Source organism: Saccopteryx bilineata, chromosome 3, assembly GCF_036850765.1.
Source record: "Saccopteryx bilineata isolate mSacBil1 chromosome 3, mSacBil1_pri_phased_curated, whole genome shotgun sequence".
NCBI lineage: Eukaryota > Metazoa > Chordata > Mammalia > Chiroptera > Emballonuridae > Saccopteryx > Saccopteryx bilineata.
The window spans coordinates 214,799,400-214,813,149 of record NC_089492.1 but is presented as its reverse complement, the minus strand read 5'-3'; the positions used below and the strand labels follow the sequence as shown (position 1 = coordinate 214,813,149).

General features: G+C 45.0%; 1 protein-coding gene across 2 annotated transcripts in view; it reads right to left on the bottom strand.

Annotated features, from left to right (window-relative positions):
• Positions 1 to 13,444, bottom strand: part of LPAR3 (lysophosphatidic acid receptor 3) — an 88,323-nt gene extending 74,879 nt beyond the window's left edge. For both annotated transcript variants that reach the window (XM_066268774.1, XM_066268773.1), the window contains exon 1: positions 13,269 to 13,444. The gene's annotated coding sequence lies outside the window, so the exon portion shown is untranslated. The remainder of the gene's footprint in view (positions 1 to 13,268) is intronic.
• Positions 13,445 to 13,750: the final 306 nt, after the last annotated feature.

Here is a 13,750-nt window from a genome sequence, read left to right as displayed (position 1 = left end):
AATTCTAAAACCAGATAAAAATACTACAAAGAGGCCCTGGCCGGTTGGCTCAGTGGTAGAGCGTCGGCCTGGCGTGCAGAAGTCCTGGGTTCGATTCCCGGCCAGGGCACACAGGAGAAGCGCCCATCTGCTTCTCCACCCCTCCCCCTCTCCTTCCTCTCTGTCTCTCTCTTCCCCTCCTGCAGCCGAGGCTCCATTGGAGCAGGGATGGCCCGGGCACTGGGGATGGCTCCTTGGCCTCTGCCCCAGGCATTGGAGTGGCTCTGGTCGCAACAGCGCGACGCCCCGCAGGGGCAGAGCATCGCCCCCTGGTGGGTAGAGTGTCGCCCCCTGGTGGGCGTGCCGGGTGGATCCCGGTCGGGCGCATGCGGGAGTCTGTCTGACAGTCTCTCCCCGTTTCCAGCTTCAGAAAAATACAAAAAAAAAATACTACAAAGAAAGAAAATTATAGGCCTATATCCTTGATGAACATAGATGCTAAAATCCTCAAGAAAATAAAGGATAAAAATCACATGATCTTCCCTGGCTCATTGGCTCAGCGGTAGAGCGTCAGCCTGGTGTGTGGAAGTCCTGGGTTCAATTCCCAGCCAGGGCACACAGGAGAAGCACCTATCTGCTTCTCCATCCTTCCTCCTCTCCTTTCTCTCTCTCTCTCTCTTCCACTCCTGCAGCCAAGGCTCTGTTGGAGCAAAAGTTGGCCCAGGTACTGAGGACAGCTCCATGGCCTCCACCTCAGGCACCAGAATGGCTCTGGTTGCAATGGCGCCACACCCCAGATGGGCAGAGCATCGCCCCCTCTTGGGCAGGCCGGGTGGATCCCAGTCGGGCACATGCAGGAGTCTATCTTTCTGCCTCCCTGCTTCTCACTTCAGAAAAATACAAAAACAAAACAAACAAACAAAAAAAACCACACACACACACACAAAAACCCCCATATGATTATAGCAATAGATGCAGGAAAAGTACTTGATAAAATCCAGCACCCATTTATGACAAAAACTCTCAGCAAAGTGGGAATAGAGGACGCACACGTCAATGTAATAAAGGCCATATATGACAAACCCACAGCCAATATCAGACTCAATGGGCAAGAACTATAAGCATTTCCATTAAGATCAGGAAGAAGACAGGGACGTCTGCTTTCACCATTCTTTGTCAACATCGTACTGGAAGTCCTAGCCACAGAAATCAAACAAAAAGAAGAAATAAAAGACATCTAAATTGAAAAGGAAGAAGTATAACTGTCATTATTTGCAGGTGATAAGTTACTATATATAGAGAACCTTAAAGATTCCAGTAAAAAACCTACTAGGATTGAATTGAATTCATAAAGTAGCAGGATACAAATATAAGTTGCATTTTTATACATCAATAATGAACTATCACAAAGGTAAATTAAGACAACAATCCCACTCACAATTGCTTCAAAAAAAAAAAAAGTAATAACTAAACCCTAGGAGTTAATTTAACCAAGGATGTAAAAGACCTGTACTCAGAAAATTATAAGACACTGAAGAAATTGAGGAAGACACAAGTCAGTGGAAGCATGTACCATGTTAATGGATAGAGAGAATGATCATAATCAAAATGTCCATACTGTCTAATCTACAGATTCAAATGAATTGTTATCAAGATACCAAAGGTGTATTTCACTGAACTAGGACAAAATTTACTGTGTATGAAACCACAAAAGACCTTGAATAGCCACAGCAATCTTGAAAATGAAGAATAAAGTGGGAGGTATCACACTTCCTGATATAAAGTTATACTACTAGGCCACTGTAATCAAAACAGCCTGGTACTGGCACAAGAACAGGCATACAGATCAATGGAACAGAGTAGAGAACCCAGAAATAAACCCACGCCTTTACGGTCAATTAGTATCTGACAAAGGAGGCAAAAACATATATACAATGGAGTAAAAATAGCCTGCTCAATAAATGGTGTTGGGAAAATTTAACACATACAAAATAATAAAATTAGATCACCTTCTTACACTGTGCACAAGAATAGACTCAAATGGATTAAAGACTTAAATGTTAAACTGAAGTCCATTGAAATCCTAGAAGAAAAAATAGGCAATATAAAATCTTAGACATTTCTCATAGATACGGCCACAGAGGGTAATGGACAAAAAAGAACTTTGCAGGGAACAGAGTCAAAGTCACGGCCCCTGGAAGTCTGCTCCCTGAGAGCAGAAACAGGGACCAGCCACAAACTGACTTCACAGCCAGGGCAGAGAGGTCTGAATAATTCCTGCCCCTCCGGGCGAGTCATTTTTAGTAACCTGTGGCTGCTACACATCTATCTGCCACCCTTCTGAATAGGAGTGTTTTCGTTTTTTGGTTTTGTTTATTTGCTTGTGCTTTTCTTGTTTCTATTCCTCCATCATATAATGGATGTTTCTCAGTCAGAATAAAAAAATAATAAACATTTTATTTAAAAGAGAGGTTAAACGGCTTGAGCACGGGCTCATCTGCTTGAGTGTGGCTCACTAACTTGAGCGTGAGATCACAGACATGGCCCCAGGGTCACTGGATTAAGCCCAAAGGTCGCTGGCTTGAAGGCCTAAAGTCGCTGGCTTGAGCAAGGAGTCACTCAGTCTGCTGTAACCCCCCCCCCCGCCCCCCATCAAGGCACATATGAGAAAGCAATCGATGAACAACTAAGGTGCTGCAACGAAGAATTGATGCTTCTCATCTCTCTCTTCCTGTCTGTCTGTCCCTATCCCTCTCTCTGTCAATCAATCAAACCAAGGTTAGATAAGGGAATGCCAGGCCTGTGGAGTTCTGGTAAACTAAACCTTTCAAGGACAGCACGGTGGGCTGTGACACACAAGAGGAGTGGGCTGGTGAGGGGAAAGGAGCAGCCTACTTGGCCTCAGCTGCACCTGGGTCAGGTGGAGTTTCGCCCCTTTCAGCAATGACGCTAACTTCACGCACTGCTCATCCAGCCACAGCCTTTTCCTTCCTTTCTAAAAATGGCATAACAACGACATCTACCATATAGGATTGTTAAATTCAATTAAATTTATGATTATAAAGTGTTCAGCAAGATGCACAGTACCTACCTAGGAAGTGCTCAATAAATGGTAGCTAATACTTCCTAAGAAAGTTAAATAGATCAAAAGTTTTTGCAGAAACAGAAAAAAATCCTAAAATTGATATAGAACCACAAAGGATTCCAAAGGGCCAAAACAATTTTGAAAAAGAACAAATTTGGAGGCCTCATACTTTGATTTTAAAAAATATATTATAAAGCTACAGTAATCAAAACAATACTGTACTGGCATAAAGAAAGGTATAAACCAATGAAACAGAGCTGATAGCCCAAAAATAAACCTATGCAGTCAACTGATCTTCAGCAAGGGCGCCAGAAAGACATACAGGGATAAGACAGAAACCAGATTCCCACATGCAGAAGCTCTGAAGATAGCTGGTCTGAATTTGAAGACTTGTTTACCAGCAAGTTAGTTAATGTCTCTGTGCCTTAATTTCCTCATCTAGCCTGACCAGGTGGTGGCACAGTGGATAGAGCATTGGACTAGGACATGGAGGACCCAGGTTCAAAACCCTGAGGTTGCTGGCTTGAGCATGGGCTCACCAGCTTGAGCACAAGGTCATCAGCTTAAGTGCGGGGTCACTGGCTTGAATGTGGGACAATGACATGATCCCACGGTCTCTGGCTTGAAACCCAAGATCTCTAGCTTGAGCCCAAGGTTGCTGGCTCGAGCAAGGGGTTACTTTGTCTGCTGTAGCCCCCCGGTCAAGGCACATATGAAAAAGCAATCATTGAACAACTAAGGTGCCACAACAGAGAACTGATGCTTCTCATCTCTCTCCCTTCCTGTCTCTCCCTATCTGTCCCTCTCTCTGACTCTGTCTCTGTCAAAAAAAACCCTATAAAATGGGAATAACAGTACCTTCTTCCTAAAACAGTTAGGAGATTTAAATAAGATACTTAGAATAGCTTCTGACAAACAGTATTAATTTCATTACTGCTCTTTACCAGTGGGGCCTGGGGAAAGTTCCTTAACCTCTTTGAGACTCAATTTCCTTTGTTACAAAAGGGAGACAAACTCTAACTTGTTGGGTTATGGGACAAAGTGAATAATATGGCTAATATAAAGGCCTCAGCTCACAGCTGAGTCCATGGACCTCAGACAAGTCCAGTAAGCAATAGAGCAAGCCTGTTCCCAAAAGGTAGGGGAGAAAGGGTCCCAACAGAGATTACCAGGGAGGGAAGACAAAAGGGGGCAACTCCCTTCCGCAGGCTGGATGAGTCCCTGGAATAACCACCCCAAAACCAAGACCTTCTCTCCTCTACCACCCTGTCCAGAGTCATTAGCTGGTGTTTCCCATTACCACGGAAAACATTTAGTCCTAGATGAACACGTGTAAGAGGAGGTTAGCCAGCTGCATTGAAAACCTCATGTTTAACCTTCTGACTCTATTATAATACTTCCTCTAAAGTACCACTCACTCCATCTGGATCATCGAGTAATCCATCAAAATATATTCGTTGATATACCACTGAATGAATGTCAGAGTAAGTTCACACCTCTTCTCCCATTTGCTCCCATGGTAAGATGAGCAGTGCAGCATTCTGTTTTACACATAAAAAAACTAAACCTGGGAGAGACTGATTCACTCTGACCAGCTGTCATTCCTCTGGTCCCGGGATCCTGTCACCACACTGGCCATTGCAGCCTTTTTTCAGTGGTTAATTTTATGGTCCCCCAAGAGATGAAATATGCAGACTTGTCCTCTATAACAACATTATTCCCTTTTATAAACATTTACTGGTTCCAGAAGAAAGACAATATGATTATGGTAAATGTCAATAAAAATTAGTAAATGTATCTCTACTTAGAATTTTTGACAAAAGTTTATGAGGCAAGTTCACATAATCAAATGAAAATGATAGGCTAAAACTCTAAATACATGATAGAAAATAGCAAAGATTAGTCAGTTTGCTTGTTTTAGGGAAAACTAAGAAGAGCAAGCAACCAGTTTACTTCTAAAATGTTGAATGATGTCATTTAAGAAACACCCTCTCCTAAAGCATGTTATTTTCTTCATCAACTAAATAGTCTACCAGTTGACCTAGGCCACAGACTTCAATTATCTGCCTATAAGAAATTAAACTGGAAATTAACTAAGAAAGACTAATAATGACCTAGTGGCAATCCTTGTTGATATTTCTTTTCCTTTCCCTCTGTTGGATGTTCATAAATTTCACATATGTGAAAAGTTACATACATGTAATAGGCAAGACCCAGTGGTCCCATTGGAGTGGATTCTACCCAGCCACTGATTCCTCTCATTCCTGTCCATTTGAGATTTTGCCACTGTTCACTATATACAGGAAAAAGATATATAAAAACAAGTATAGCCTGACTAGGCAGTGGTGCAGTGGATAGAGCGTCGGACTGTGACCAGGAGGACACAGGTTCAAAACCCTGAGGTTGCCAGCTTGAGTACGAGCTCACCAGCTTGAGCATGGGGTCACTGGCTTGAGAGTGGGATCATAGACGTGACCCCATGGTCACCAGTTTGAGCCCAAAGGTCACTGGCTTGAGCCCAAGGTCGCTGGCTTGAGCAAGGGGACACTTGCTCTGCTGTAGTCACCCCCACCCCTGTCAAGGAACACATGAGAAAGCAATCAATGAACACTAAGGAGCAGCAACGAAGATTTGATGCTTCTCATCTCTCTCCCTTCCTGTCTGTCCGTATCTGTCCTTCTCTCTGACTCTCTCTCTGTCTCTGTCAAAAAAACAAACAAAAAAAACCCGCACCCATGTATAAAGAGGTAAAATGCACTCAGGGAGCTCATTATCTAGAGCAGCAGATAGTTATCCAGGGCTAATTCTCCACTCTCCCCGGGGACCTCTCCTAATCTCTAGAGATACTTGTGGTAGGCATAACTGAGGGGTGCTACTAGCATGTAGTGGGTAGAGGCCAGAGATGTTGCTATATATGCTACAATGCACAGGAGAGCCCCGAACAAAGAATTATCCAGCCAAATATCAACTGTGCCAAGGCCGAGAAACCCTGATCTAAAGGGTAAGATAAAACAGAAGTAAATATAATACACGGTTGAGTATGGCATAGGCTGTAATAGAGACAAAAGTAAAGTGCGATCAGATTGACATTTAAACAGATGGATAAAATTCAGTATTGGCAAAGGTTTAGGGAAAATGGCACTCTCATAATATGTTGGTGAACATGTAAATCAGGCGTCCCCAAACTACGGGCCCACAGGCCGCATGCAGCCCCCTAAGGCCATTTATCCGGCCTCCGCGGCACTTCCGGAAGGGGCACTCTTTCACTGGTGGTCAGTGAGAGGAGCACTGTATGTGGTGGCCTTCCAACAGTCTGAGGGACAGTGAACTGGCCCCCTGTGTAAAAAGTTTGGGGACCCCTGGTGTAAATTGTCCCATTTTTTTTGGGAGGGCAATCTGGCAATGTGTATTAAAACTTTAAAAATGTATATACCATTTCTATCTTTGCTTCCTTTTCATTCCCATCCTCTCTCTTCCTTTGCCTTCTCTTTGCTTCTCTCCCTAGAACTGAGGGCTAAGCATGTGGCTGGCAATGAGGTATAATGGGAGGCAGTTTGGGTGCACAGAGGCGTGGGCAGCTTGGTTGGGAAGCCACACAGAGCAGTGAGCTAGAGGAACTGGAGGCTGATAATGAGGCTGCAAAGACACGTGGGCTGGCAGGCGTGGCAGCCAAGGACAAGAGGCAGTGTGGGAAGGGCAGCGGACACAGAGGAGACAGGATGGCCTTTGTGGTTGGGGGATGTACTGTACACAAATAAGTACAAATATTAAAGATAATGGGACTGAGTTTCTAACTGCCAGAGAAGATATATATAATACAAAGAGATAAAGAGGAAAGAATAGAAGGTCCCTGGGTGTTGGATTGGAATTGGAGGTATTAGTATGAATTAATAATTTTATAATACATGGAGTACTGTAGAAAAATTTTTAAATGTTTCTATTTCCTAGCTCTGTGCTTTCAGAGACCTGAAGCAGTGACGCCCCAGGAACAATGGGCACATCCACCTTCCATATCTTGGCTTCTGAATACCATTCTCTATCAAAAGGGAGGAATGACTAAGTCAGGGAAAGTACAAGATGAGCCTGGAATATCACGTAGTGCCAGAAATTAAACGTTGAAGTGCTCAGTAAATGACAGGGATGTCAAAAGGCCAGCTCAAAGGGACTCCCACTGGCCAAACTGAGGACCATTTGCCAATAGTAACAGATTTCAACATCCTGAGTATAAAGGAAATCCATGAATACTTCCTAATATAAATGAATAAATGAGGGAGAAAACGTTCTTCCTTATAATAGAATGCTAACTAACAAATACAGAAGTGACAGAAATGAAGACTCATTATTTGGCAGTCTTCATAGAGGTGGCTGATGATTCAGGCTGAAATCATCAATATGATAAGGCTGTAGGTGGAGGTTTAATGAGAATAAGCTATTAGCATAATCTTAGAATACTTGCTCACAAACACCAATAAATTTCAAAGGCAAAAATGATAAATTTAAGGTGGGAAGATCTGTCAAACACCAACATAGCCAGGTGACTCAAGCCAATCTTCCAGTGGAAGGACAGGTTGACATTTTGTACCAGCTAGTGTTATGTGCCGAGCAGAGCAGAGTGTGTATTCCTGCCAGGAACACATGACCTGAGTCTGGTTCTGCAGAAATACCTGCTAGACTCAGGCTGAGTCATCCTGCAGAATGTAAGAACTATACTCTGAGATCCGTACAACTGCAAGGACTTCAGGAACAGGGAATGTCTGAAAAAGAATTCCTGAAGAGACATGATGAAGTTACCATGGATCTTAGATCAGACAGGGGAAAAACAACATTTAGGGGACAACTGATGAAATATGAACAGGCTCCATGGATTGGATGGTAGTTTTGTACCAATTCAGTTTCCTGATTTGGTGGTGCAATAATTAATTTTATGTGTCAACTTGACTGGGTGAAGGGATGCCCAGATAGCTGGTAACATTATTGGGGTGTGTCTATGAGGGTGTTTCTGGAAGAGATTAGCATTAGACGCAGTAGACAGAGGAAAGCAGATATAGCCCTCACTACTGTGGGTGGGCCTCGTGTGATATACACTGAGGGCCAGAATATAGCAACAAGGTAGACAATCTGCCCTGTTGGTTGAGCTGGGACATATATCTTTCACTGCCCTTGGACATCAGTGCTCCTCATTCTCAGGCCTTCAGGCCCAGATTAAATGACATCACCAGTTTTCCTGACTCTCCAGCTTGCAGGTGACAGACTCTGGGACTTCTTGGCCTCCCTGATCTCAGGAGCCAATTTCTACGATAAATCTCTCTCTCTCTCTCTCTCTCTCTCTCTATATATATATATATATATATATATATATATCCTATAGGGTATTGGTTTTTGTTTGTTTTTTGAAAACCCTGACTAATTTAAATGCTATGGGGATATTTAAAAAAAGATTATATTTATTTCCTCTTTGCTAGATCCACATGACAGTTTAGGCCAGGGGAAAAGCCCCTAATTCAAAGGACTTGATCTATTAAAAGTCAACCAGGGCAGGAAGACAAACAAAACAGTGGTGTTCTCTACCTGATCCCTTGTTTCAGTCTTTAATTACTAGCCGCTCCCAAGGACTCCAAGCCTTATCTTTGGGTGTCTAGCTCCACTTGGGGAGTTAAAGGACTCTGACTGACTCCACAGCCCACGTTTCTCATAGTCTGAATTATCCTGAGACTGCTTCAGAATCTCTGTACAAGAGGGTCTTTGGGGCAGTCTCAGTGAAAGGGGACCCTAGGAGGCTTGCCTTAAAGCTGCATTTACAAAGCAAGCACACTGCTTTCATGCAGATCTTGTGTTTGCTTGGAGGGCTTTGGGGGCAAACTTGTACAGCTTATGGAGGGGCTAAAGTACATTCCAACGCAACCCTGCCACCTGCCACACCACACATCCCTAGATACCTCTGAATTTGCACATGGCTGAGTCAAGGCCAAGGCTAGTAAAACCTGCAGCTTAATGCCCCAGGTAACAAAGAAGACATAGGACTTGCTGATGAGTAACTAGGGGGCCAATGCTTAACCTTTGAAAGGGGTGAGGAAGGCTGTACTGGGCGTGTTGTTTTCCAGAATGACAGCAAGTCTGGCCCAGCCTGAGGTGTACGAATGATTCACATCTGAGAGGTAAGGTCCATGGAGCCTGGATGGTGTCAGGATCACAGGCAAGGGAGGAGTTCAAGGCAAAAGGCAGACAGGACAGAAGTCTAGGGGCCCGGTGCTGTAGAGGCCAGGCCAGGACATGCAGAGGAAAAAGAAGAGGAGACATCAGCCTGGGATCGAAGAGTTGGGGTACAACCCAGGAAATCAGAACCTTCTTCTCACTGGCTACTTACTACTCACCTGCTTACCAGGCAGGTCAGGCAGACAGCAACATACTTTTCAGACTGAACAAAATAATTAGCTTAACTGTTCGAAACGGGGAAATGCCCTGAGTCAGTTTAGTGATTTGAGTGATTTGGAGAGTGAACCTTAGAGACCCATGTTAACACGAAGGCACGGTGCAGTGAGGACTGCATGGGGCACCTCTCTCCCATGTCTGATGACTGCCACCACCACTCTCTTCTGACATACTGGCTGGTTAGTCAGCTCGCTGTTTTTGTCCAGTAAGAACTGCAATGAACAGACAATGCAGGTAATTCTAAGAGGGAAATAAAGCTTCTTTGGAACTTTGCCCTCTGTCTTCAATTGCACAGAATTAAGTCATCTCAGTCCTAAAATTTATCTCCCTCTTGTGCCCCCACGGAGTAGTTTCTCAACCTTCAGTGGGATTGTGTCCTTGATGTCTCATTTACATCAGAGGCAGGAGAGAGGCGTGGAGAGAATGCAGCCACGTCCATTTAGTGCCCCAACACCCACATGGAGATCCTACCACCTCACAGCCTGTCCACAGTGTCCTGCATCTGGAGGCCCTGCCTCTTCACTCCCAATATTTATATGGCCCTCATGGAGTACAAAGCTCTTTCACATACATGACCAACTGGGACCCAACAACCTACGTAGGTGGGTAGAAAAAGGAATTACCGTAATTCCCCATGTATGACTCTCCCATGTATAAGATGCACTGTAATTTTGAGGCCCAAAATTTGGGGAAAAAAAATATTACATAAAGTTATTGAACTCAAGTTTAATTCATCATAAAATTCATACAACTCCTCATCACTGTCAAACTCCCATCTGTTAGCTTGTCCTCATCTGTGTCTGATAACGAGTCACTGTCTTTAACAATGAGTGCAAAAACAAGCACAAAAAAGCGGGAAATGCAAGTAAAAAAATCTACAACCACTGTATAAGATGCACCCAGTTTTTAGACCCAATTTTTTCATGAAAAGGTGCTTCTTATACATGGGGAGATATGGTATTATTCCCATTGTGTAAATGAGAAAACAGATTCAAGGATGACAAGTGATTTATTCAAGGTCATAAGAACTCAGAAAATTGGGACCTGTATTAGAACCTGGGCCCCATAGTCCAACTGCTTCTCTAACCCAGCACTGTGAAAGCGCACACTCGGGGCTTCTGCAGACGCCTCTCCCATCCATAGCAGGACTACATCCCTGGGGTAGAAAATGTATGTGGGGACTCCTCCACATACATACAGAATCCAGTAGGAGAGACACAGGATCAGCAAGGCCAGAGAGGAGGCAGCTCAGTACCTGTAGGAGGGCTGATGAGGAACGAGCAAAAGGACCACAGCCGGAAGGGGGTAGGCAAGTAAGGAAAGGGTGTGGAAGTTCTCGAAGTCACCTATAGCTTGGGGATCTATCTTTGCACTCTTGATGGACCAATGTACTCTTAACACCCATATTTCCAGAAATGTCAATACTTTAATGTCTACCTGGAAGAGGAGAGGAGAGGAGAGGAGAGGAGAGGAGAGGAGAGGAGAGGAGAGGAGAGGAGAGGAGAGGAGAGGAGCCAACTGGCATTTAAGGAGTACTTTGTGTATATCAGAGACCGTGCTAAGTGCTTTTCTTTAATCTTGGGAGATGGCTATAACCTTCATTTTTGCAGACAAGGAAATAAAGGCCTAGGGAGGCAAAGCAGTGTATCCGAGGTCACAAAGCCTGGCCAGGAACAAAGGTTGGTCTGACTGAAGAGCCCTGCTCTTCTCTTTATACGACATTCATAATGCCTTGGGCCTGGGCTCTGCCATTTAGAAGCTTGCAATCAGACTTAACCACCCTGTTGGGTATAATCACAGGCCAGAAAGCATTCTGAGCTAATGTCTACTCCCAGGAGAATGGCTAATGGGCAATCTGAGCTATAGTAATTCCCAATCGAGTTACAGCGATTCCCCTTGCTCCAGCCCAAAGAGAAAGGAGGATGGGTTTAAGTCATGGTGGATTTTTGTTCCCAGCAGGAAGATGGAAAACCTAGAAGAGAAATAGCCAGCCATAATCCTGTGGATATGACTTTGAAAGTGTGTGCCTTAGTTGCTGCCCAGCTACAATGCTGTGTGCACATTTGTTCGTGTGTGTGTGTGTGTGTGTGTGTGCCCATGCGTGCGTTTTGGAAAAATGAGAGAATGAACATGTTGTAGACTCTCAGATTCTGATGAACATATGCAAAAAATAATCAAGAATTTTAGTGTTCTCATTTCAGTTTTCATTCATAGAAAACATACAGATCTGTTCTATCAAATGTCTTATAAAACAGCCAGATAACTAAAATAGATCTGATCTAAAAGTATCAGGTAGTTGATTTATGCATTTGTCAGATTTAGAAAAGAGGGTGTGTCATTTGTATTTAAATCAAAGCCACAAAGTTTGGATTCTAAAGACAAAAATATACAAGAAAAAGATGTGCCTAAATGATCTATTTTTCTAGTTCTATGACAGTGACAGCCAATGTAAGTTATACCCAAATGGTTAAATGTTCTGATACGGGGTCATGACACTGGGTCAAAAAAAACAACTCTGGAAGCTTATGTCAAGTACATAAGCCTCATTGGAAGGGTTTGCTTGCAGGGATTTCTTTCTTTCTTTTTTTTTTTTTTAAATAGTTCAGTTTGTTTAGAAAAGCATGGTATCAACAGAGCCAAGGCTGTGTGTTTCTAACTGTATCACTTCTAGGGGGGGGTGCAGGGGGGGAAATTCTACTCACTACTCAATCACACAGAATTGGACCCAATGTCTCATGGGAAGCAGGGTAGCAACTTGATAGATAGTTCACCAGAAAACCCAACAACCTTAGCAATACAGAAGTTCATGCATTAATGAAACATGGTGCAGTGCATGGAATAACAACCTACTTATAAAGGGATCATCTGCTTGTGCCTAACAGGTACTTTATTCTTTAACTCATAGAAAACAAGTAGGAAGGGTAAGAAGCGAGGCAGCCCTTAACTTCTAAAGTAACATTCCAAGACAGGTAATGCTCTGGGTGGCAAAGGCGTGAGGAGGTAAGTATGCTGCAATAACAACAAATTACGGGCGGAAAGGGGGGGGGCATTTCGTGGAAATAACTCACTTAAAAATTGCCTACAAATGTTTTAAAGAGTCGTTTTCATGGTTACCTTAATAAGATTAAATTGTCTTCAACATTCACGGTCACTCCTCAAATTACATGCTTGAGAAATGTCTAAACAATTTTGGGTAGTCGCAGCTTGCTGAGGGAAAGCAATAAAGTAACACTGCTACAGAACAAAGCACTTTTGTCTTCCACGGGAACCGTCACTCTTACTAAGCACAACCTGCCAACAGTGTTATTAGTTAATAATAATTATTTCCTGAAGTTTTAGATGCCTTGCATGGTTCGAGCTGCTCCCTGACACACCACCGTACCAGGAGTAACTGTTATATCCCCGAGCCCCGCGGGAGAACCTATGTTCCCATAGACGCCGGCAGGACAGTCTGAGAAGCACCTGTCCACAGCAGAGCGGAGCCTGGCCGCGCCCTCGGCGCCCAGCCCACCGCCGGGGCACACGCTTCGCAGCTTCGGCATCCCGAATACTTTTTGCTCTTGGGGGGAGGGGGCGCAGTGGTAAAAGGCAAGGTGCGCTACACTCCGCCGCAGGGGTCCTGTCCCAGGTGCTTGGAGCGGGTTTGGGCCCCGGGCTGGACGTCAGGCAACCCCGAAAGCTGGATCCTGCGGAGGCCCCTGCAAACCGCCCTTCCCACGCGTGCCCCGGCCAGCTGCACTCCGGAAACCCTCCCAAGTGCCTGGCGCCCACTCACCGCTCACACTCGCCCGCGCCGCCGAGCCCGGGAGCGGGGGCCCCTGCGGCTGCTGCATGCCCTCGGGCAGTGCGCGACGGGGCGACCAGGTGCCCGGCTCCCGCCTGGCACGAGTTGCACCGGAGGACCCAGTGGGTGGCGGCGGCGCCCCTCCTTTTCAACAGCAGCTGCGACGCGTCCCGAGCCCAAGGGAAGTTTGGCGGAGCAAGGGGTGGTGCTGAAGGGGCGGAGGGGCCGCGTCCCCGCCCTGCCCCGCCCTACCCTGGGCGTCTAACCGTTCCCATGGAAGAGCGCCCCCCACCGGCAAGGCACGGATCATGCTCTTCTGCAGATGCTGTACGGCCTGGGACTGGTCCCCAGGAGGGTGGCCCGCCTGGAGGAGAGGGAGCCAACAAAAGGACCGCTAGCATCCACAACCTTACAGAGCCATACCTCAAAGATCCATATTAAGTGCTGTCCCTCTGTCTCTCAGGTTTCTTTAG